Source organism: Oenanthe melanoleuca, chromosome 12 (genome assembly GCF_029582105.1).
Source record: "Oenanthe melanoleuca isolate GR-GAL-2019-014 chromosome 12, OMel1.0, whole genome shotgun sequence".
NCBI classification, from domain to species: domain Eukaryota; kingdom Metazoa; phylum Chordata; class Aves; order Passeriformes; family Muscicapidae; genus Oenanthe; species Oenanthe melanoleuca.
The window spans coordinates 7,914,715-7,938,476 of NC_079346.1; the positions used below are offsets into that span (position 1 = coordinate 7,914,715).

The 23,762-nt window shown below is 40.4% G+C and overlaps 1 protein-coding gene across 5 annotated transcripts in view; it reads left to right on the forward strand.

Annotated features, from left to right (window-relative positions):
* The window catches only part of FHIT (fragile histidine triad diadenosine triphosphatase), a 518,320-nt gene that overhangs the window by 479,949 nt on the left and 14,609 nt on the right, over window positions 1-23,762 (forward strand). The window lies entirely within an intron of this gene.

Genomic DNA, 23,762 nt, shown 5'->3' on the forward strand with positions numbered 1-23,762 from the left:
GTTTGTGATCATTAGACAATATTAAAAGCTATCACTCAATCACCATTTGGGAACAAGAACACTGGGGGTTCTGCTACCTGCAAAGCAATAAAATTATTGTCTGACACATTTACAATCCCAGAACTGGCAATCTGCTTTTACACAGAATAAGGTGTGTTGATACAATACAGTGTCTTGCTGAGCTGTTCATATATGACATTTGCATTAGATAATTTAATTTAAATACATAGAGCACAGTTGTAGATCTTATAAGAGAATGAGATAATGTTCAGATAGGTACTTCTGTAAATAATTGTGTCATTCCGAATTAATTCAGATTTTTTTTTACCTGTTTTCTGTTAACCTTAGGCATTTTTGCCAAAGAGATTATAAAAGGCTGGATATTTGCAAACACTTGAGAACTATATTTCTATTTTATTTAACCATTCTTTTTAATATAGAAACAGTATCAGCATATTTTCCAGTTTCCAGAGGGTTTTGAAAAGAATGATAGGAAACCATAAAACTCCTGAAAGGACTTTACCTTGGCTGAAGACTTTATATATAAAGAGATCAATTTTCTGATAAGATTCTCTGGAATGAAAGGACATTTTGTAATTTTAGCAAACATGAATACCAAAACCAGGGAAGGCTGATTGGGACCTGGAGCCTGATACAAACCTCATTATAGACTACAAAAAGTTTCCTGGAACTTTTATGGCCTTTGGATCTGGTCCTTTAATGTGTCTGGTAAAGTAATGGTTGAAATAGCTCCAGTGTTCTGGCCTGTTCTCTGAATGTCACAATGCTGCCAATTTCTGTGGAAGGGCTTTTATTCTCTGGCAAGTCATTTCAGGGTGGGGGGAGAATGTTGCAGTGTTAGGAGCAATTACAGTGCAATATTGCACCTCCTGCCCTGCCTGTTCCAGCCCAACACCCATGGCGAGAGGCAAAGCCTGGTTATCTCTGCTGATTACACAGTGACAAATGACTTCTGCACAATGCCTGTTTTGGTGGCAGTAAGTCAGTGCTCAGATGACACAGCTTGCACAAAGGAGAGGTGCTGTAGTTAAAACCTGCAGTGAAGGTGCCCAGCTGGGGCTGTGCTGGCCCAGGTGCAGGATGTGTTTGCAGTGACTGGTGGCAGGGTGAGGAAGGCATGGGTGGGATGTGAATTTTGGATCACAGTGTGTGTGTTACCTGCTGTCCACAACTGGTGTGATGATACCTTTGACAATCAAATCTGGCCTGTCAGGAAAATGGACTCTTCTAACCCAACACAATGTTCAGAAGTGAATAGAACTCCAAAAGCTTTAGTTTCAATTGCCTGTGTACAGTACTTGGATATTAAATACAGTGATTTCATCAGAAATTGATGAGTTTGTTCATTTAGGAACAGAACTGGAAATCTGTTGAGTTCAGTAGGAAGGTAAGCTTGCTTCAGTACCCTTCTGTCAGGTCTTGGCTTCCCTTTTCTCCATGAACTCCCTGAGAAATGTCTGCATGTGTTCAAAGCAAAATTTTCCTGTGGTTCTGTGGGTTTTAGTTCCAGGCACAGGCTGCATGGCTGCTTTTGGCTACATTAGCCAAATATCATAATTAATATATAATATCATAATTAATGCTTTCTGCTCAGGAGTTAAGGATGGTGACAAGATCAACTTTGCCCCTGATCCTGGGCTTCCTCCAGCTGTACAAGGTGCACAGCCCTTCCTGCACCCTCCTTTTCCCAAATCTTGCCTCCAGTGCTGTACTTGGTTTTGTGGGATGTGTCATTTCCAGCACTGTGGGTGCTGCCCTTCAACCTCAACAACCCTTTAAGGCTCACACAGCTCATCTGCATTGCCTGGTGATGTTTTACCCCTATTAGCAGGTAGTAACTGCAATTGCAATAGGAAGATTTCATTCAGCTGAAAATGTGCACAACCTGCAATGAGCAGGTAGCCACAGAAATAAGGAACATGGGATAACCTGAGATAAACCAAAATTGTAAGTGGTGAAAAGCCCAGGGAGCCTGGTATGAGTAGGTAATTGATACAATAACTTTCTGCTATTTGCCTTGTGTATTACCCAGGTTTCTTTTTTTTTTTAATTACTATTTTTTTGTTGCCTGGTTGCCTGGTGAGTTTAACACTTTCCAACAAGAAAAGCTCTTGACAAGGAGGTGGATTGCATTGCAGGTCGAGGTTCTGGATGACTGCCATGCAAAGTGGTTTAGACAGAGAGGCTCCCAGTAAGTGCTACAGCAGTTGCAAATTGGCAGATCTTCTATGTGTGGATGCCAAATAGCCAATTCCCACTTCACAATGTTGAATAATGAGCATTGTTTCTAAATTCTTTCAAGAATAAATTCCATTAAGATGTTTGCAATGTAAATACTTCCTCTTAGAGAAAGTAATGATTTTAATTTGTTTTTAATTCTATTATTAAGTCTGTTAATAAAGATGCCTATTTAAACTATTTAAGACATCCACTGAAATTCTACAATATTAATTTTATGGAAAACTTCCAAAGAACTCTATTAGTTTTCCTCCATTAAGATAACATTATGGACTTTTAATAGAGCTCTTGGCTACAGCAATTTTTATTGACCTAGTTAGTAAATGAATTAATGTTAGTCCCAGTGTCTTCAAAATACATGACATACTTTAAAAAATAAAGTTTTGAAAAAAGTATTTAATAATTTATCCATTACAGCAACTTTTACCACCCCCTGATAACACATATACATGCACTGGGTGAATTTCAGGTATGATTTAGTTTTGCTTAAGACTTTCTGGACACCTCAGGTAATGATTTTTCGTCTTTCCATAACCTTATTTTTTAAGTCAGGCAGAAAAATCAATTCTTACATGATCTCACCCACAAGCTGGTTCCATACAAATAAATCTCAGGATGGGATGTGTTAATTCTTTTAATAATGTTCTTTCTGCTCAATCAGATTGAATAAATGCACCTAGGTTACCAACAGTGGTGGCTGATTCCTTTTTACCGAATTGTGCATGAACTTCAGCCATGGTTGTTTGCATCTTCTATTTTTGACAGACATTGTTTTTTCTGTAGTCTTGGACAGAGGTTGCTCTGGTTTCCTCAGGGATTGTGCTGAGCTCCTGCCATGACTCCAAGTTAGACCTAATCCTTTCCAAAGAGCTCAGATCTGGTCTGCTCTGACAGCCCAAGCCCCTGCTCAGCCTGGGGATCTCAGCTGGCATCTCAGCATGGTGTTCCAAGCAAAGGATCATGACTGACAGTATCCTAAATTCATCATGAAAACATACAATTCTTCTGGTCCTGGGGATGTTCTGTGTTTCTCTTGCACAGGCATTAGACACACATGACATTTGCATGCTCTTTAAAGCAGTGTGCTATTAATTAGTTAATCCAGTGGTCTACTAATGAGACTTTTACTTGAAAAGTAAAAGCAAAACAGATTAAAGATGTCTGAGTTAATAGTTAAGTGAAGCTTATTTAAAGTCTATGTTAAGTAGATTATAGCTGAACAATGTATTGCATAGGTGAACAATCTATAACATTTTTTCCAAGGCCTATTTCTTATAAAAGAGTACTGTCTTTTCTTTGACATGAAGACTGATGATTTAGGTTTGATTTGTTGTTTTTTAGTGAATCCATCTACATTGCATTTCATATTCTGGACTGTCATGTTCATGAGTATGAGCCAGTAGCACATCATAGATTATTTGTGTAAAGCAAGTCCTTTGTAATGACCCATGATCCTCAAATCTGAGCATAAAACAAGAGGTAGCCAGAAAAGTGGATCTATATTGCTACCAATTCTTGCATGCTGTTTTGCTTGGGTACAGTGGACAGATTACATTTCCTGCCTTCCACAGCTGACACAGAGATGGATGCTTAGCCACTGTGCAGAGTCCCACCAGTAATTCAGTAAGTGACTTGGGCTTTTCCTGAGTGCCCTCTTGAGGGCTTTTAAATTACCTGTAGGTTATTTACTGGGTTTCTGCATAAGAATCAAGCTCATTTCTGGCCACTAAGTGCCCAGATGTGCCAGAGTGACTGATTCCATGTTGTAGAAACTTGTGGTTTAGGTCTTGATCTCTTAAACACTTGCTACTTAATTTAGTTTTATTCCTGGGCACCAAGTTGCTTCAATTTCTTTTCATTTACAGCTTTATTGGATCTGTCTGATGAATGTTAAGCACAGCATTTATACATTTGGGTGTTCTGAGGTGAGCAAGACTACATGTACAAGCACTGTAGCTAAATCCTGTTTTGATATACCAGGATCTTCTTGGGAGTGGGCTGGCAGAGACTACAGATGATGGGCAAGGAAACAAAGCTGGATGTGGAAAAGAACAAGGTTTAAATGTGTCCCTGCTGTCGTTCTCTGCTCGAAAATGCCCCTGTGGAAGCTATGTGTGAGCACTAGACCTTGCTAGTCTGAAAGCCTAAAGGTTGTGGAGACTTGTTATTGGAGGTCAAGGGAGGGGTGTTTATTTTCAGCACTGTTCTCACACTGACATCTTGAGAGTGAAAGGGATCCATGGATGCGTATGCTTGGGGATTTCTTGCCACTTAGTTAGAACTGAGTAGTTTCTGGCCAACACATCTATGCCACTTTGCCACTCATGTATCATAGCTTCAGGCCTGAGAGCTAAATTTGAGATTGTTTAGTGTTTGTTTATTAATATTTTTAAAACAGCGTAGCATAGCGCAGTTCTGTTTGACTTTTCAAAATATAAAACAATATGGTGATACTTGTGCATCATTTTAGTCTGTGCCAAAAACTCCTCAGGTAGCAGGGTGTTTTCAGGGATTGACTTCTCTACACTGTATGTAAAATACAGGGAGCCCACAAGGCAAATCTAACATATATATGTAGTGTGTACTGCTGAGAGGTCAGGTCAGCTCTGCATTTGGGCAAACTTCTGATAGTGTTTGTGTGGTAGAGAAGGGATTCCTTGTGTGCATGTGCACTCCTTGTGTGGTTCATGGAGATTTCTGTGTGTGCCAGTTGTTATTCAGTGGCTGCCAGACTGTGTAATAACAATTTCCCTTCCCTGAACAGGGCAATAGAGGCTCCTCAAGCCCCAGAGCTCAAGGACCCTTTCACAGCCATGGTGTCAGGAGCCTTAAGCAATCTGACCATGCAGAGAACAAAAGCTGCAGGGTTTTCAGGGCCCCTCCTCATTTCCCAAAGCAGTGGTTGATCTCAGCAATGCATGCAGCCTTTGCTTGTTTTTTTGCAGACTCTGCAACCACACCATGCTCCTTTGTACACATCTTGCACTAGCTTAGGAGCCCTTGCTGTTGTTTCTACCATCTGGAGCAGCCTCTGTGTATCTTTCTGCCTCATCAACTCCTCATCTTTTCAACTTTTGTCTTTTTTTCTTAAGTAGATTTTCTCATCTGCGCACGCCTCTGTTTTCATTTTTTCCTCACTCTTTTATTGGCCTTGTTGCTCAATGCCTTAATTTATTCATCAAACAGTGTCTTGACAGCACTTTACATCACAGTATCATAATACACACATCTACTGTGTATTGCCTGAATTCACTTCTTCCTTGTGTTTAATGCTGTCCATCTGGGAATGCAGTTGGTATGAAAGGCAGTATAAGTTGTAAAGTTGTATTATATTGTGAGAGAGACAGCAGCATCTGCTGCTATACATATAAATACTCTAACTTTGCAGTGCTTCAACAAAGCAAATCATTTGGGCTTGTTTTAAACAGAAAAATTATTAAGTGATAAGATGCATAAAATGTGTTTCAAAGAGAACTTGAGACCTTTAAGAACAGAGGTCAAGGACAAGGTTTGTTAACTTCTGTTTTTCATGTACTAATATATATTTGTATATATTATATTTAAATGTATATTTGTACATGTGTTTGTGTGCACATATATATTTTATATATAATGCAATATTATTTAAAATCTCTGGTTTTGGAGCTCTGGGATCGAAGGAAGACATTGCTTTTTTCTTTTTTCCTTTGGTTCATTTTTTTGACAATTTTGAAAATTGAAGTTTTCACCAGGGAAGCTCTGCATCTGACTGGCCTGGCTCCCAGGAGTGCAGGCTGCCTTTTACATCTGCTCTTCTGTGCTGGAGTTTGCTGTGGGCACAGCACCTGAGCTGCTGTGAGCATGCCTGCCTCTCTTTGCAGGTAATCTGAATTCCTCAAGTTAGAAGACAGATTTGAGAAATGTACCTCATAAAACAAATACCTGTGGCTTTGTTTGTCCAAGTGAGAATTAAATTCAAAATTTGATTTTCAGAAATCTCATCAGTCAAATAACAGCACTAATGCTGTTCTGACCTCCCAGCTGAGCATTCCTGGGGCTGAAAGTCTCCACCTCTTCAAACCTCTGAAAGCTCTGAGGTTTTCCAGCACCCTCAGGATTGCACAACTTGTGGATGCTGGACTTTAATCCAGTGAGTCCCTCCAGCTCCTGCAGGGCTGAGCAGGATTGCTGGGACCAATCCATGCCCCAAAGTCAATCAGTGTTAAGGTGTTCAGGGGTCAAAAGCAGTTGAGCATGGTTTGTGCTGAGAGAATCCTATTCCTGGTCATCCCACACTGGCAATCCCAAAGCTCGTGGGTATGGCTCAACATGACTCTTTTTTTAATGATGTAACCAATATATGTTGATTCTGGGGTTTTTTCTTCACTTATTTAATTTAGCATCCTTTGTCCAAGCTGTTGTTTGTCTGAATTTCATAAGATGAACTAGAATAACAAGAGACAACTATTTAAAGAAAATAATTTAAACATGAGAGTGGTAATAATAAAAAGAGTTCATCTGTGCAACAATATTACATTTGCCATTGAATTTGATTACTAATGAATACTGAGTATTCATCTTAGCAACAAGCAGAAAAGGGGAGGGAAAAGCTTTTGTATTAAATCAACTAAACGGTGTAGTGAGTCAGTGGAGGCTGTTTAAGTGTTCAGAATGCAAAATGTGCAGCTCATAACCATGAAATTTACTGTACCTTTTATAAGCATATTTTGATTGTAAATGTGGGGGAGATAAAAATACTTAGTTTTTAAGGCAAGATGGACAGCTAATTTTTTTAAAGCATGACATTAATAGCTGAAACAGTAATGCCCTTGTTATTCAATCTTGAAAAAGTTTGCTTACAGTTCATTTCTAATGGCTCTTTCATACCATTATCAAATGACTGATAGTCATTGCAAGCATTTTAGCAGCTTTCAGATCTGTTATATTTTTAATTAAATTGGCTGTGAATTGTGTAAGTAGCAAAGGTTGACAAACTAGCACTCAGTGCAGCATCACTGCTTCTCACTGGAGCTGTCACAGGACATGCATGATCTTGATTTCTTTAAACACTTTATGATTCTTTTAATCTGCATCAGATGTTGACTTGGAACAGTAAGTAAACAGCTCTGGAGAGCAGGATGGGATGTTGCAGAAATTCCCCTGAGGTGCTTTGATGGAAGCAGCCTGTTCAGGGTGCATGGAGCAGCCTGACCTGTGTGATGGCTGTGGATTTGTGCAGAGTGTGGTCTCTGTGCTCCAGGCCAAAGGACTGGTATGTGTGTACATGTGCATGCTGCTAACACCATGCCCTGCTTTCCAGCTGGAAAATGTCACTAGGGTCTCTGGGGCTTGCTGTAATTGGAGCAACAGCCACTTTCCTCCCCAAGGAGCTGCAGATGTACTTTAACCACCTGGGGTCTAGTCCTCAGGCAGCTGCTTGCTTGCAGAAAGAAGGATGAAAAATCAGAGGCTTTCCCTGTTATTGATGTGCCATTTATTTTAAACTCTGTTTCTGTGGACATTGCCTTTGCTGCCTTTGTCTCTTTCTGCAAAGCACCACTTTAAACTGGTAGAGCAGCACTGCAAACACAGAATGTGGCTCTTCTTGTGTTAGGCTGATTTACAAAGTCTGATTCAAAGCTATCTTAGAACTGAACTAGTTCAGCCTGCTCAAAACCATGGGTACCATCAACAGGAAGCAAAGCTGTGATTTTTATGAGATTAGTAAATCCTAAAGAAAAGAAACTAATCTTTAGTAGTTTGTATTCAAATGTATGGGCCAAATCTTGAAGATTTTTTAGTTTATCTTTACTTGTGCAAAACCATATCAGAGAAGAGGTCTGGGGGGAAAGATCCAGTCTGGAATCTGACTTATACTCAAGAGTTTACCATTTTTTTCTCCATTTCTTTTCTTCTGCTGTGTCTCTTTCTGTGTTTTACAATACACATCACTTTCTAAGAATATCCTAACACATTCTGGAATAGACAGAAAGCTTCAATTTTTAGAACAAAAAGTGTAAAAATCATTAATTTTCATTGCTCTCTGAGTTTCTGCTGTTACTTGACCCTTGTATTTAGTGTCAATCTGCAGCCACAGCTTGCTTAGAGTTTTGATCCAAGAAATGTGTTTTCATGCTTAGCAGGCACCTGATCAACTTCTCTGCTTGCTGTGGGGCACCTGGTGGGGCAAAAGGCACTTGTTTCTTATCAAAGTGCTCTGCAGTGATTCAGCCAGGGAAAAACACTGGGGGAAAGTTCTCCAGGGATCTGCTGTGTCTCAGCTTTAGAGCATCACCTGACAACCTCAGGCCTGGCTCAAGATAGCAGTGACAATTCAGGCATATACAAACAAGGGGGTTTTTTGAAGAACAGAGACATTTGAAGGTAAATTCTGCCTCTAAAGAGGTTGGGTTCAGCCAATGGGGTCAGATCCATCCCTGCTTCACCAGGGTGGTAGTTTGTGCTTAAATGGATTAGCAGTTATCCATATCCTCTTGTTAGCATTGCAATTACAAATTAGTATAACATAAAAGCTTGGTATAATTGTGCTGGAAATGAAAAATATCTCTTTATGTTGCACATTTCACAGCCACATTAGACTTGCAGAGTATTGTGACAATGATTACTTTTTGCTGAGGGGGAGAGAAAAAGATAAATGACTTCTAAATCACCACATGACTCAGCCTGCAAGCTCTGAGTTTATTTGTAAGACATTTATCTCCTTGTATACTCACCAGGAAAAAAAATTATCATTTAATTAATAAACTTAATAGCCTGGGGTATTCTGATCAATAAAAAATAGTATGAGAACGATGCCTGATGCAATGAAATATTGAGTTGTCTGCAGCCAAACCCATGATTTTCTGTAAAGCTGATCACACTCCTGCCTGGTCAGTTAGGGGAGCCTGCCTGGTAAAGCACAGGGCTCTGCTGAAAATCAAACTGAGAGACCAGCTTGAACAAAAAAAAGTGAAGCAACTCCTTGTGCCTTGAAACAATTTCACTTCTATGTTTTCTCTGTGTGACCTTTTGAGCTTTGTTTCCCTGCTGGCACTGAAACACTGAATGAGCTTCCAGTGAAGCCAGTGGATGTTTTTCCACAGAAAGCAGCAGACCCTGCTTGGGTCAAATTCTGCTGCTGATGGGGCCTGGCTCTCATGTGACATTGGGTCAGAGCTCCATTACAGCTCTGCAAATCCAGAGTTCCCATGCTGGCTCCAGGGCTTATCCTGGATAATGCAGAATAGCCAGTTCTGCACTGGTTATTAGAATAGCCAGTTCTGCATTGGTTATTAGAATAGCCAGTTCTGCATTGGTTATTGGAATAACCAGTTCTGCATTGGTTATTAGAATAGCCAGTTCTGCATTGGTTATTGGAATAGCCAGTTCTGCACTGGTTATTGGAATAGCCAGTTCTGCATTGGTTATTGGAATAACCAGTTCTGCATTGGTTATTGGAATAGCCAGTTCTGCATTGGTTATTAGAATAACCAGTTCTGCATTGGTTATTAGAATAGCCAGTTCTGCATTGGTTATTGGAATAGCCAGTTCTGCATTGGTTATTGGAATAGCTAGTTCTGCATTGGTTATTGGAATAGCCAGTTCTGCACTGGTTATTGGAATAACCAGTTCTGCATTGGTTATTGGAATAGCTAGTTCTGCATTGGTTATTGGAAAAGCCAGTTCTGCATTGCTTATTGGAATAGCCAGTTCTGCATTGGTTATTGGAATAACCAGTTCTGCACGTCCTGCAGAACGTGCCCTGCTCTCCTGTTGAGAGGGGAGCAGTGGGAGCTGCCTGGCAGGATGGGCTTTGTTTGCTTTCCCTCAGCCCTGTTATGATTTCACTCCTTGCCAAGGCAGCCAAAGGCTGATCTAATGCTGGCTGGGGGAAATACACAAATGTGTCATTTCTTTCATTCAACCCCTGCTAAAAATGTGTCCTTAAGGAAAAGACCTGTGGGTATTGGGCACTTTGTAGGCATGCAGGAATAGCAGGAATTTTTCATTTCAAGTTTGCAGGGCAGCTTTACAGTGGCAGATAGAAATGGAAGCAATACACCTTTTCTCCCACACAGATGCATAGAATTAGCTCCACATGTCATTCTGACATCAGGGGTAAAGGAAGCTTTTTGAAGCAAGAAGAAACAATGCTGTGGACACCATAAATTGATTGGGGATTGGGGGTTCTCAGTTCTTGCTTCCTGCACTGAAAATCCCAGACCCCCTCGTGGCTGTCCTCTCATCACTGCTTGTGCTGGGTGCTGCACAGCATCTGCTTGGGCATCAGATGAAACTGAAAGTGAGAGAAAAAGAAAAACATAATGGAGGATGGGAAAAGAGACAAAGGAAGGATGGTGGTTGATCTCCTTCAAGAGCAGCAGTTGTGGTCTTACAAATATGCTGGCCCCAGTGTAGTTGTGGCTGACACTGAATATCTGGAGCACAAAGGAGAGCTCTCCTCACTTCCTCCAGAGCCTGCTTCATCCCTTTTGTTCTCACACTGACTTTTGAAGTGAAATGGAAATATTAGAGTCAGTATTATTCACCTTAATTTTCACAAAATAATTGTAATTGTGTAATTAATGTAAATTGTGCCACTTATGATCCACTAATTTCTCCTGTTCATCACAATACTGAGTTTATATACAAAGCTGTCTTTTTTAGATGAATGGAGGCTCCTCCCTTTCTGTGCTCTTTTATTAGCAGTGATTGTTACAGTTTTCCAGATTGTTGTGTTAAACCTTGCATTTCCCTGTGCTGAGGGAAACAATTAGGGAAGACCTGCAGACCCCAATTATCACTGCAGGTCAAAGGACGTGCTATTGAAATGCTTATGAGTAAACACTGCAGGATGTGGTCATTTCTTGCTGGGGCTCTCTGTTCCATGCATATTTTCTATATTTTTTATTAAAAAGATCAAATGTTCATTAGCAACAACTGAAATGTGACAGTTGTGAAGTGTGATAATGGGAGAAACTTCTGAAGATGCAAGAGAAGACACATTAAGAATGAAGGAAATGTTGTTTTCCTAAAATTTTTCAGAAAATTTGGGCTTGAACTAGCAAATACTATTTTCATGAAGAATTAAATCTAATGTCTCATATTTTTCCCTTGTGTTAATCCAGCCCTACATGCAATTTTCTGACTCACATGATGACTTAATTTCTTTCTCTGTGATCATTCAGATGTCTTCACTTGATCACTTTAATTAAAGCAGGAGTCCTTACTCTCAGATGTGGACAATGAGTAACACAGCCAGCTATGCTTGTTAGGCTCAGAAGGGTTTTTTTTAATTATAGATGTTCCTACTGGTGTTCAGTGCAATCCCATTTCAGCATTTTAGCATTTAAGCAAGTGATCAGCTTAAGTGAGTTCAAACAGCTCTTAAGCATTGAAGGAAGATTTAAATGCCCTGCTGAATGGGGACGTGAATCAGCTTCAGATTTACTGGCAAATTTGTCTAGAGAGAATGTCTTTCCTACCTTGGCTCTTATTACATGAGTTGGAAATATTCCTTTTCCTACTGATGCCAAAATCAGCACAAGATCTGTCTTCACACCATAAGCTGCAAATTGACACACACTGTTTTGCTTTCTTTAGCTTATTGTCAGCCTTTCTCTTTATTAAGGAATGAACATGAGATACTTCTCAATATTAATTTTCAGGAGGTTCTTTAGGTGTGGACTGGGACTTTTTTTTTTTTTTTAATAGCAGGTTTATCCAAATTTTTATGGATGTTCTGAAACCCCAGAGATGAGTTGAAAGGATCAAAACTCTTGACTTGATCTATGCCACTGAAATAATCCATAAGAGAGAATTTACAGCTTTCCTAATGTTCTCAGGGCTATCTCCTGAAATGTCTCCAGTTGCTGGGCACTGTCATCTGCAGCAAACTTTTAAGGAAATAAAAATGAGGTTATCAGCTCAGATAGTGCCAGTAAGCTGTGATGGGAGGCAGTGAATTGCTGGGCACCAGGGCCAGGAGAAAGGAAGGAGGGAAGGAGTCTGGAGGGGGCATTTGCTCAGGTGGAGCACCACACAGAGGTCTGGTCCTTGCTCAGGGTAAAAGTGCCCACTTCATGTAAAGAATTTCCCCCCAGAGGGAGAAGGATCCCCTTTGGCTGAGGGGATCAGAGCCACTCCAGGAGCCCAGAGACACTTAACAAAGAGCATGAGCAAAATCAGGCTTGAAACAGGTTTTGACATAAGAAGAGATTCATGCATAAATGCAGTGTGGTGTTGGTTATAAATGGAAGAAGTGGAAGTAGAATGTTAGCAAAGAGTTTATTTTTAACTACTGTTTAGAATTTCCAAAGTGTTGTATGTGATAAAAACCAAGGCCTGGTAAAAATTCAGGTAAGGGCAAAATGTTAAAATATTCAGTATTCTCTGAGAGTAGATAAAGTACCAGAGAAAAATGGTATTGTGTGGTAATGTGATAAGAAAAAACCTTACTCTGTCTAAAAATGTTAGTTTATAATGTTAGCTAAATTAAACAGTTATTGATTTTTAATATATGTTCTCCTCTTACTGGAATTTATTTTTTAAGCTTTCAGGATTTATTATGGAATGCTCTCATTTTGAGTGGCATTGTGAAAGATAGAGGCTCTGCAGCATGCTGGCTGTTCTGCCAGCAAAGTAAACAGCACTTCAGATAAGATTTGGGCTTGCAGCTCCTCTTAATGAGAACATCATCTTTCAGGGCACGGATTTGCTCATGTAACCAAATAGGCCATGCATGCCCCTATTTATTATAAAAATTAATATACAAAACAAACTCCATGTATCTATATGGGCAAGCTATATTATGCCTGTGTCCTATCTGCATAACTTAATTACAGCAGTGCTCAGCAGCTCAGAGGAGGAAGGGCAGTGAAGCTCTGTGGCATCATGTGGGTGCTTCAGCTGGAGAAGGAAAATCCAGCAGTCCTGATATGAACAGGAGCCATGTACTGTACCCCCACATGTCACTCTGCTGGCAGTGCTGCTCTTCACAGTGAGCTCTAGATGACACACACAGCACAAAATGCTTAGCTCTACACTGAGGTTAAAATCAGTGTGGAATAGAAAACAGGAATTGGTGCTGTGTGGTATTTGATGATAAAATTAAATTGGATGCCTGTAAGAGGAATAACAGCTATGCCATATTGCTGCGTGGATGCTGTTATCTTACACGTGTGTTCATTTCTCTTAAATCTAAAATAATGCTGCAAACATGGCGTGAAAAGGAAAATAACGTCAGATTTATAATCTGTTCACAAATGCTGCTCCTTTTACCACAGCCATGATGCAGAGCAAGAGCTTCCTTGCCATGTTTCCCTATTAAAGTGGGAGTGATATTAAATGACACTGTATTTTTATAAAATTCACAGGAAAGGAGAAACAAGGAAAGTAGAAAAAAAGAACCATGAGGTTCAGCTATTGGGGCTGGTCAGTGGCTTCCCTGTCTCAGAGGTATTTGATAAATCTGTGAGATCTCTGTTAGAGATCTGTCCTTCTACCAGTGCCACACCATGAATAGGGTGTACTACAGTAAAGTTTTCTTTATTTTGCAATAGCTTTTTGTGTGCCTGTAATTCCACAGTGGCCTATAAAGGCAGTGTGTTCTCCTTCCAGACCTATCAATAAATCTGTGCTTTTTCCATTTTTTTTCTTTTTAGATTAAAATAATTTAGTTGTACTGATTGAATTTTCTTTCCTAATATAAAACCTTCAACCAAAAAGCATTCCTTAAAAACTCCAGAGATGAAAAATGTAAACTAAACTTTCAAATTTGCTAATTGTAAATCCCTTTGTCTTCAGAGTGCTGCATAGCAGATCAATTCCAAGTAATTATTATGTGGAAAATGTAGGACTTTTTGGTTCATATATGTATTGAAGAGATGCAAAGCCAATATTAAAAGAATTTTAATTGGTTTGAGATAGTAGCAGCAAATTATTTTCCTTCATTTGTCGAATAAAAAAAAAATGAAAGCATCTCAGCTATTAAATTTGGGACAGGAGTGCATATTTCAGTACTGCAGTTACTGATGTGTGAAATACAGAAAAATGTTAATTGAGGTAGGCTTGTGAAGTGAAATTAGTTGCAAGTGGACTGTAGATGAGCAAAGGGATTCTTAGGGTGTTGCACCTCAGCCACACTTTGAGGTTAATTCATTAGAGATAATTGGAATGTTAAATAGTTTTCTTTAAGGAATTGCTGCTACAGTGGTCTAACACTTTTAATCTGATTGAATCAAATGCTAATTACCAATATTCAGATTTATGCTATGCTTATTTATGTACTTGCCACCCTGATTACTTCCTTGACTGGTGATAATATTTTCTGTCAAGGGTGACAGCCCTTCAATCATCTGAAAATAAGGGCTTGAATGAGGGAAACTTCAGCAGGAGCTGCCCATCCTGTCTCTATCCATGAAGTCTGTTGAAACTCAGGAGCAGCTGAGCAGTCTTTCAGTGTCTCCCAGCTGATTAAATCCTCACCAATATCTCCAGAGCAAATGAAATGCCTTTGGTGTGGTTCTCTGTGTGGGCCTGGCAGCACCCAGAATTCCAATAAATAGTCTTTTGGCACAGACATGAGTGGGTTTGCAGCCTAAGGACCCAAATGTGTCTGGGTGCCTTTGGGACCTGACAGGACTTGCTGCACTCCAGTCAACATGGACACAGTGTCCATGCCCTCATCCAGGAGCAAGACAAATCAAATAATGCAGGATAGATTCTCCACAGCAAAAGCAGAACACCAAGGTGAGTTGTCAGGAATGAAGAGAAATGCTGATTTACACCAGAAAGCCAAATACAAATCCATAGCCTGCCACAGATTTTCTTTTCTCTTTCCTTTATTTATGGCTGTGACATAAGTGTCCTCTGCATCTATTTACTCTTACCTGGGGTCTCAGGCTTGCATATTTCATTTGCCCAGATGTGCTGCTTGAAGGATGCTCTCTCTGTGCTGGAGAGGTGCCTGTGCCAGCTCCCATGCATGTTATCTCTTATTTATTGCCTCCCTGGCGACAGGCTGTCGCCAACAGGCGGATAATTAGAATGGCTCAGGCTGCAGACCTGTGGAAAGTCTGAGTACTTTCATAATTAGCCCATAAATGCTGTAGGTTTGTGCTAGAATCCTCTACAATTTCTGCTATCAGAAGCTCAAGGTTCTTTTTTCAGTGACATATTTGTCTTTTATTCTTATAAAAATAGGAAATCCTTGCACTATAGATATATTCCCATTTGTGTTGACTTACTTTTGATGGCTTCCTATTTAAAACAGACAGCTTTTGCTTTTGGAAAACCTTGGAGTCATTTAAAGAGAAAAACAGACCCTCTTTCTACTTGTGCTCCCACTCTGTACAGAAAGAGAAAAAGCAGAAGGAAAAAGTAAGAATAGGAGAAAAGTGTTATCAGAAACAGCTAAACCAACAGCATAATCTCCAAGTTCTGTGCGTACTGTTATGATATCTGAAACATAATTATCAAGCTTAAGTTAATTAGACTAATGCTTAGAAAATCTGGCATGGCAGATTGTGGTAAGTAATTATATATAGCGATTAAAAGATGTAATATGCAGTGAGCAAAAGCAAAAAGAAAACTCCATTTGATACAGCCAGTGAACAGAGACAATTAAGAAGTCAAGTAGATGAGCACCGACAAAGATACTGAACTTTGTGGAAGATGATGGGCAAGATGCCAATTTTTCAGTGGAACAGATTTTGCATAGTATCAGTCAAACTTTTGTTTTATGAAAATCCACGCTACTGTTTCCTAACTGAAATACACGAAGGGCCACTTGCTTTTGCATTAGGGCTAGCTGACATGAATGCAAGGGAATGTGCAAACAAGAATGTGACATTAGAGTACTAGTTTACATATATATAGAAGTTGTGTAAATGGCTTTTCTTAAAAGCAATTCACAAGATGTCATATGAGAAATAAAGCTGTGAAGACAGTGTCTTCTGCAATTAAGTTTAATAATGATTATGGGTCAAGTTGAATGGGGAGAGCTTGTGTGCCTTTGTATCACACAGTATGTGCACAGGAAAACCCTGAAACACACTGAGAACATGATTTTTTTTGTGTTTATTTATTTTTTTTTTTTTAACTTTTGCTTGAAGAAAAGTTTAAAGAAAAAAGACCTAAAGAAAGGAGAGAAATGTAAAAACAGACCTGTGAAAGAAGTTCTGATTGCAACTTCAAAATGTGTCTAAATAAATAAAATTATTTTGCAAGTTCTCCACAAAATGTGTGACTGTACAACTGATTCCCCAATCAACTCCCTCCTGAAGGAGGAGTGAGAAACCTGCAAACTCCTAGTCTGGTAAATTCAGATGAAGCAAGTCCATACGTGATCTATTCTCACAGCATTTCATCCACAAGGTTTTGCCTGCACTTCTGGAATAACCTACAAGTTCTTCTGGGCAGAGGCACGTGTTTTATTCATATCTGCTGGAAATTGCTTTCATTTCCGTTGATCTCATTGTTTCCTAAGGCACGAACAGGCTGATTGAGCTGAAAGCATACAAAATTACTTTTTGTCTCTGAAAATTGGGAGTGTTTGTGCTGCTTTAGGTTGTCTCTGTGCATTTCCTACCCTCCATCCTGCATGGTCATGTGTTCCCCCCAAACAGTGTGGGATTTTCTGTAGCTCTGGAGCATGCCCTGTGGATTATGCAAAGAGAAGGTGGTGATCTGCTGCCAGGCTGTTATCACCAGAACAGGACTTGCAAAAATATTGCAAACTAAAAAAGTTCCTGTGACTTTTCAGATGAGTATTTCTAAAATATCTGTGCTCAAAGGTTTTAATATTAATTCTGTCCAAAAGCAATGATACTGAAGTCTACATATTAAATAATAATTGTTATGCAAATGCTATCAGTTTATGATTTCTTTATAGAAACATGGGATGTCTGGGAGGTTTTAGCATGGGCAATAGCAACTGTTTTTTCCTAGGCAGTTTAATAATATTTTCAATATATTTTCATCAAAACCACCTTTTGAACTAGCAGAAGCTATCAGCCTTAATTAACTGCCAGTCTATCCAGCTAAAATTAATTTTTCCCAAATTCACAGTCCCTTCACTTAAATTAATTTCAGAATATTCTATTCCATGGCTATTATGCCATCCTTATTTTTCTGCATGGGCATTATGTGGGTACAAATTATTCCCCAGAAGAAGGATTTCAACAGAAGGCCAACACTGCAGCTTGGAAGAGGAACAAAAAGATTCCTCCTGCTCAAAGTGAAGGCAGCCTGTGCCCCTCCACCCCCTGAAAAGCCACTGAGTTTCACTGAGTAAATAAGGGCTCCTGTATTGAGCCCCTTATCTAGGACTGGTTTTTATAATTTGATTTCATGTGTGAGTTCAGAGGTTCACCTGAGGGGTGAAGGAGACTGCTTGAATAATTCCAAACTGCTCTGCACTTTCCCTCTTACACTTCCTGCATCCATCCCAAACACAAACTAGGAGCATATTTGCTATGGGTTTTATATCATTGTGATGCTTGTACAATAAGGGGAAAAAGTTATATGGGCAAAACCTCCTGTGATGTCCCTTAATAAGACAACTTCCTGCATAAGTTTTACAGCAATATTAATGGGCTGGAAAAACTGGAAGAGGTGATTGACCATCTGAAATCTCCAATTCAGCTATATATGGGTCTGGTACTGTCCACTGCCTCTGGATCATTGAGACTGGGTTTAAAAAGTGTTCTAGATATTGAAGATTTTCTTCCCTTTTACTGCTGCTACTTTAAGAGATGAATTTACAGACTCTGGGGCATTTGCCCTTGATAAAATTGTTTGGTTCTTATCCCACTAGGTCAGTGGAATATCAATAGATTCTTAATGCAGTCTGTCTTTTAGAGTTTCTTTCATTTCTCAGAGCAAAAGTAAATGTCATTCATATTGGCAGGTTGTAATGGGTACATTGAGACAGTAGGTTTTAAAAATATACACACCTTATTTTCCATAGTCTTTGTCTCTCTCTTATGTTTTGTCAATGTGTCTATAGCAATTACAAGGTTAGATATCCCTTAAGATGGTAGAAAAGGTCATTTTGTTGTCTTTTCTATCCCATGCCCAAGTGAAATATTCATGGTACAGCTCAGGTATTGGGCTTGGGTTTAATGTTTCGTTGCATTGCCATCTGTTTTCTTGTTGCAGTTGTTGTTGTTTTTCCCTTGGAGGGGGTGAGGGAGCATGGAGGCAGCAGTGAGGGATGCTGGCATATGAGCCCAGACCTGATGGAAAAGAAGAGCAGTGAATCTGCAGGAGCAGAGCAGCTCATTTGATCCACACTTTTCTTTAACATTAAAAGTCCTCCTGGTGGAAATCTGCCATTATGCATGTGGCTGATCAGCAGTAGATGTGGTAGGCTCTGTGCCTCCTCAAAGGCTGTGAAGCCACACTGAAGTAGCCTTTTACATTATTTGCAAAGTTCATTTCCAGGAGGGCACAGACATTGAAGCCCACTCCACACTGAGCCAAATGGCATTAACAGGGCCAAGGGTGAGTGTGCACTCGAGCTTTCCAGGGCTGCAGTGGCTCAGTGGCAAAGGCAGCACAGAGAAAGGATGAACCTGCAAGGGGATGCAGAGCCCAAGTGCCTTGGCCACAGGCAGCTGCCACCACCCAGCTGTCACAGGCCTGGGGACACCACAGGGACACAGACCTGGGCAGGGAGGGTTTCTCTACACTGGGTTTCTCACAGGTGAGTTTTAAGCACTTTTGTGACTGTTTTTACTGTAATGAGAGTGTTTGGCCCATAATGTCTCACCAGGATTTTTCAGATGCTTTTTGATCATCTTGCTCTTTTTCAGCATTTCCCTCTTACTGCTGTTGATTTAAATGTCATGACATTTTAAACATGACTTATTATAACAAAACAGTATATAAAACAATATGCTGCATAATAAATGCAGCCATATTTTTTTGAGTGAATGTTAAATGAGAGCAATTTATTCTTCAACCAATTTTACTATCTACTTACTAGAGGGTATTGGCTGCCTAAATCCCAGGGAGACAATCTCAGCCTTGCATGTGAAAGGCTGGAAGCTAAAGAAGTGTTTGAGGGATGCCTGGGGGAAAAGGCTGTCCCAGGGATGTAGCTTTATCCAGGAGTGCTGTGATCCTGAGCACTGTGGGGAAAGCAGCCAGGATCATCCTGGGAAGGTCTGGTGGAGGGTGAGGGGTCCCCTGAGAAGCACACACAAAATCAGGCTTTGAAGCCCCCGTGGTTCACTTCAAATATGTGGCATGTGTCATTTCAGACACTGAAGTCTCCTTGAAATGCTCCTGCACTCAGTGGAGGGAGTGACTCAGAGTAGGAGTTGCTCCAGAATACATTGATGCAATGTTTTCATCTTCATCTCAGAAAGTGTTGCTGAGGGTGAGGATTGTTTTTTTAATAGGAATAAGCTAATTCCCCAGAGAAGAATAAATGCACTCTGACCACTGTGGGCTCTTCTGCACATCCCAGAGATGTGTGAGAGAGGTGGAGCTCGCCCCTGGAGGTGAGGGCATGCTGATGTTCGGCTGCATGGGGATCTGGCTGTGTGCCAGTGCCACAGGACATGCAGCTGATATCCTTGTGCTGTCACAAAAAGACAAAGACAGCAAATAAACCAAATTGGCCTCCTTAACACACATGTGTTTTCCTTGGCATGTCATGAATCTTATTGAGAGTATGGCAAATATTTGTCTAAAGTTAAGAAGATTACTGAGGGAAATTGTGACTTTGAAACTGACTGCAGCAGGAGCCAGAATACATCACCCTGGTACAGGCGCCCTGAGGTTATCTCTGCTCCTGGAGTGGGACATGCACATCTCTCTGCAGCCCTGACCCCTTGGGAAGAGGCTTTCAGTCAAGTAATACATGCACCTGCATGAAATTTTTAAATCACTGACTCTATCCTTGATTAAAGTGCTTTTCCTTGATTAAAAATAGCCTTTTTGCAAATGAGTAACGCTGCATGGCAGGCTGTGCACGCAGGATAACATTATCACACTGATGACATTGCCATTTCTTAACCAGGTCTCTGTGGAACACTTTTCTCTTGTGTAGACAGCCCTCTGTAGCCAAGGCCATTAGGAAGCTCCCCACAAATATCTTCCTCCTCTTCCCAGGTGAGGAAGACTACAGAGGTGTTTCTAAGATCATCTGTTAACTAGGAGGATAATGGGCATGGTGAAAATGTATCTAAACACTTTCATAGATTCTTGCCTGGATTCAAATCAGGTTGTAAATAGCAGTTCCCCAAGTCTTTGGCAGGACTTCTTACCCCAGTGGATATTCCTTCAAGTATCTCCTTTATAATGTACTCACTTTCCAAGAATTTTATCTCAATTGGAGCCAAACTGGAAGTCTGTCAAGCTCTGAGCTCTTCAGAGTGCAATCTACATATTTCACCGAATGGCAAACATGTTTTCTATGCAACTGTCATTCTGCTTGTGGGCTTACTTGTCTTTTATATTTTCAAAAGCAAATTTCTTAACATTCCTTTTATATTTAGTCTTTTTTTCTTATCAGAATTTTTAGAAACTGGGGTTTGCAGAGTTTATTTTAGCAAAGCACTTAAACACGTGTGCTTAAGGATTTTACTTAACCTTTATATGTTTTCACAAAATTCTCTTCTTCTAAGTGCTAAATAGAGTGCAGTTATTCATATGTTCATGTGAAGTGTGAGGTTCAGGTCTTTCCCCAAAGCACAACAATAAAACTGAAAAAATATTTGCAGTCATTATGACAAAGAGTCGACAGGAGGGGAAAGAACCACCACTCTCTAAAACACAGGTTTGATAAACTGAGGTTTCCAATGGAATATATGCTTTGCAGCAATATCAGCAGCTGTGAGGCAGCAGCATATTTCATGCAGAAGCAGTAAAACAATTGGAGAAAGATTTTCCAGTAGATACTTAAAAAATTGTCTCACATAAAATGAAGATAATTTAGGCTTTTTTCCCATCTCCTTAAATAATTCAGATTTAATGCAGCAAGTAAAACCCACCCCAAAATCAGGGATTTCTGATTCATGCAAACGCAGATATCTGTATGATATAGAATCATAAGCAAAGTCAGCAGATGAGAAAATTATAGGATGTGGGTTTTTTCTGCAGTGTTCACTGTAAATTAGAGCAATTAAATTACAGCAGTTTTGTAGCAGTAATTAAATATGGAGACGAGCCCAGAGATGTGGAAAGCACTGAACTGCCTGAGCTGCTCAGGCTGTGGGGGGAGCAGTGGGAACGGGGCTCGGGAAGGGTCCTGATCCCACAGCAGCTGGTGGGGCAGAGGAGCCTCCAGCACTGAATTAACACAAAGTCTGGTGGGTCTTTTGTGTGGCTGGGGGAGAGCCTGCTGGGCTTGTTCTCTGCTTTGTTTTTGCCTTTCCTGAGCAGAGCAGGGCTGATGCTCAGCTGGGAGACAAGCCCAGGGCTGGGAGCTGCTGCAGTGATTCCCCCCAGTGATTTTATCCCAGGCAGGTAGAACAGGATGTGTAAGGCCATGTGATTCCAGCATCCCTGAGAAGCTGCTTCATGAAACCCTGTGTTTCATCCATGATTCTTTCATTTTGCAATGCAAGTCAAGACTTGAGGCAGAGCTGAAGGCAAATGGGATGGAGGCAGGAGGCTCAGACTGGCAGAGCAGGGCACCTACCAGAAAGCTCACACTCCTTCCAGCAAGACAGCAGAGAGAGAGGAAAGGCTGGAGCATAGCAGGAGGTGCAGATAATAGCAGTAAATGCTGCATTTAATCACATTGTGCAGTGGGGTGGAAATGAAGTCTTACTCTGAGGTTATAAGAGAAATACAAAGAGAAATGAAAGGAAAGAAAACACTGGGGGAAAAGAGCAAGGAGGTCAAGACCAGGGGGAACAGGGCAAAGGAAGCAATTCAGGAGTTAAGTTGATTCAGGAGTTAAGCTGTAAAAGCAGTACCAGAGGAGGCTTAGATGGAAGTCATCACCAGGGCCAGGAGGCTCCCAGTATCACCAAAGGGCTGAGGAGCCACAGCCAGTTCAGCCCTGCAGTTTTTGCCCCATGGGGTGGATGCTCCACCACAGCTGCAGTGCAAGAGGAGCAGGGATGTGCTCTGCAGTGTATTGTTCACAACTCTGCTGCCTTTAGGGAGCTGGGGGAAGCAAGGTGTGGATCAGGCACACCTGAAGGGTGTGGCTTCATGTGAAGGGTGAAGCAGCCCTGGGATCAAGTTTGGCTCCAGCCTCTGGAAAAGGGTTGCTACTGGTGAGAAGAAATTAGATTTTCAGCCTCCTCATGCTTCATGTGTTAATCTGATGTTGAGATATCACTCTGAATATTTCACCACAGTGTAGGATTTAAGTATAGAAAAGATGCCTGGATATCCCAAGGTGTGTTGGTAATAATGAACACCAGCAGCTGGGTAATGCCTAATCTCTGATTCAAGCCACTGGCAAAAATTCTTTTTTTTTTTTTTTTTTTTTTTTAGGTGCTGATTTTAATAATATTGTATTTTATAATTGCTGAAGCAGCTGAGTTTTGTTATGTTGCTGCAGTTTTGTGTAATTACTCTCCATCACTATAATTTTTCTTTTAGTTAAATGCATTGGAGGTTATAAACTCTTAACTATCAACTATAAATATTCATAGGGAGTGAGAATAGTTGTAACTACCATAAAAGCTTATTCCAAATAATTTTGGCTATTGCTCTGTATTTACACAGGTTGCCTTTCTGATGGTGTTATGGCACAAATAGAAAAAAAAAATCATATACATATCATCTCAAGCAACAGCCAGTCATAGACCCAAGTCCTCTATTGTCTGCTGTGCTGAGAATTTTGGGCTGTTCCACAAAGGGCATGAAGGAGAGGTCCCCCAATGTGAATGTGCTATAAAACAATATTGTGTTTCCCTTAGGAATTGCAGTGATAAAAACATAGACCATTCTGCAGCACTAGCAACTTTAATAAAATAACATAAAGCACAGCTGTCAGGTCTGCCAGCATCTCACACTGGGAGACATGAGTGAGAAAATGAACACTTTTCACAAGCAGAAATATTCAAAGAGCTCCACTGTTTACATGTAATCAAGACTGACAGTCATAGATTATCGGTGGAAGAGCATTTTCTGCTTGAGGTGAAAGAAGAGGATAATTTATCAGGAAGCCCAAGAAGTCAGACATCAGTAATGATCTGCTTGAAGAAGGGCATATCTTAGAAATAGTGCATTTATTTGTACTGCAAGGCAAGAAGATGTTTGGAGTTATAAACATGAGTCCTGGTGCTTGAAGAATGCTGAGCAGATACAGTGTGTAATTTGCTGGGCAGCTGCGATTAGAGAACTGACTAATGTGTGCCTCAGTGCTTGTTCAGAATATTAAAATAAAAATTTAGCATAATGGAGATTGTCTAAAAGAGCTGCTCATGCTCTCCCATTCTGTTCCCTCCCTTTCGAGTTATCCAAGCTATGCTGAGGGGGTTGCTCACCTTCCTGTAGGTGCTCAGGATTCAGAGACACTCCTGTAGTGAGTATCTACAAGTAGGTTTGGC